A 2,500-nucleotide genomic window follows, 5' to 3' on the forward strand; every position below is an offset into this window, starting at 1 on the left:
AGAGAGAGAGCAAGAGTGAGAGAGACAAAGAGAGATAGAGAGGAAGAGAGAGAGAGAGAGAGAGAGAGGAGAGAGAGAGAGGGACTGTTGCTACCATCCACAACATCCCTATTTTGAGGTAATGACCAATAAGACCCATGCAGTACAGAGTGAACGCTATCAGTCGTGCAATCCACTGGCAACCCTGGGGGATTGGTGGGCCCTAAATCACATAGCACGCCACACTCCTGCCATTACAGGCTAAAGTATGGCTCCAAGGCCTCATTGCAATTCAGCTGAAATATTACCGAGAGGCCGCGTCTGACACACCACCTCCATTACCACGCTCTGGTGCCGGCCAGCGTTTCCCCAGCGCCGGCGTGCTCCCCCACGCAACAACACTGATGGATACTGATAACGTCGTTAACCTCTTCCTGATTACACGTCCCCTTATCAGGTGAGTGACATGGGGATGGAGGGAGGGGGGGGGGGGGGGGGGGGGTTTGGGGTTGGGGTAGTGGTCCTGTTTGCTTTTACGTCATCTATCTATCTATCTATATACCTACCTATCTATCTATCTATCTATCTATCTATCTATCTACAGTATCTATCTATCTATCTATCTATCTATCTATCTATCTATCCATCTATCTATCTATCTAAGTATCTATCTATCTATCTATCAAAGTTGTTCCTAGGGTGGGGAGCTACTGTCTTGCTCATGGTCATGGGTGGGGGGGTGGGGGGGGTGTAAGTGATGAAAAGGGGCATTTCTTGTTTGATGTTAAGACATGAAGGGGTGGTGTAAACAAAGCATGGTGAGCGTCACATGGCTCTTAATGGCCTGGAGACGGCGCCTCTCTCTGGAGACGCGGGGCCGGCAGGAGACAGGCACTCCTTGTCAGACAGGCCCGAGTTGTGGGAACGCCGCGGACTGTGACTGTGGCTGATTATGTGCACCAGAGAGAGAGAGGAGCCGAGCGAGAGGAGAGGAGAGGAGAGGAGAGGAGGGGAGAGGAGAGGAGAGGGGCCGCTACTGCTGCTGTGATGACGGGGGAGAGAGAGGGAGGGAGGCAGAGAGAGAGGGAAAGAGAGAGGGTGAGGGAGAGAGGGAGAGAGGGAGAGAGAGAGATGGAGCAAGAGAGAAGTAGAGAGAGGGAGAGAAAGTGAGAGAGAGAGAGAGGAGCCGAGCGAGAGGAGGAGAGGAGAGGAGAGGAGGGGAGAGGAGAGGAGAGGGGCCGCTACTGCTGCTGCTGCTGTGATGACGGGGGAGAGGGAGGGAGGGAGGCAGAGAGAGAGGGAAAGAGAGAGGGTGAGGGAGAGAGGGAGAGAGGGAGAGAGAGAGATGGAGCAAGAGAGAAGTAGAGAGAGGGAGAGAAAGTGAGAGAGAGGGAGAGAGTGAGAGAGAGCTAGAGAGAGTGAGATAGAGAGAGAGGCAAAATGAGAGTGAAAGAGGGAAGGGGGAGGGCGAAAGAGAGAGGGAGAGAGAGAAAGCGAGGGAGAGGTAAAGAGAGAGAGAGAGGGAACACATTCTGATTCCAGTCATGGCGGCAGCTGGATGGCCCAGACTGCAGTCGGAGGAGTGGACAGCGCCTTCGTCCAAATAAGCGCTTAATACATATGCACCCCGTGCTTGCAAGTGGTAGCAGTTGCACTTGTTAAGGCCGCACCCTACACCGATAGTGACATCGATTTTGCGATATAGCATAGTAACTAAGGGTAACAGCACTATGTGGCATTTGTGTATTTTTTTTTTGGGGGGGGGGGGGGGTGAAAGATTGAAGTGATCAGAATCTTCCCCAGACGTTAATGGATAAATGATTGAAATGGCACAGGGTAATTGGATTTTCGTTCTGCTTGGTTACGCGCTCGCATTGAGATTTACCGCGCTGTTCTGTCTGCTTGCGTCGTAATACAGTTATGGCTCATGAAATGCCCGCGGATTGACAGTCGCCAACGTACCACCACGGGCCCATGTGACTGCAGAATTCCCCGCGCAGGCATTACCAGCACAAAAAGCCGCTGACACCGGCAGAAAAGAGCTCAGTGAATAAGACGTCGGATGATGGGGGTGGGGGGGGGGGGGACAAAAGCTCGGAAGTGCTACGATGAAAGACTTGTTTTTTTCCCCTCTTTTCCCCTTTTTACAATTCAGTAGGCACTGTGCGGGATGATGGATGGGTCCCTGCAGACCGTCACCAATGTGTATACTATTAAAGAAAACGGCGCTGGGGCCTTGGTGCAACCTCGCGGCCGTCCGTCGGCTCGACTCGCCGTTATTGATACTGTGCGGGGAGGGCCCTAAAAGATCATCATTCAGCGTTTAAGTCAAAGTTGTTTCTGGCCGCCGCTGGCAAAACGTTGCGAGAAATATGTCCTCCCTTCCAAACAAATCCCGGCTGGCCGAAATAATAGCTTTGTCTCAAGCCCACCCTTGACATTTCGGTGGTTCATAATAGTCCCCGATGAGGGTTTAATCTTTGCGTTTCTGTCTTTGAAGGGATTAGTGTTTAACTCAAAC

General features: G+C 52.1%; 1 protein-coding gene across 1 annotated transcript in view; it reads right to left on the reverse strand.

Annotated features, from left to right (window-relative positions):
* lrfn2b (leucine rich repeat and fibronectin type III domain containing 2b) overlaps nt 1-2,500 on the reverse strand; it is a 10,429-nt gene that overhangs the window by 6,192 nt on the left and 1,737 nt on the right. The window lies entirely within an intron of this gene.

Source organism: Sardina pilchardus, chromosome 12 (assembly GCF_963854185.1).
Source record: "Sardina pilchardus chromosome 12, fSarPil1.1, whole genome shotgun sequence".
NCBI lineage: Eukaryota > Metazoa > Chordata > Actinopteri > Clupeiformes > Clupeidae > Sardina > Sardina pilchardus.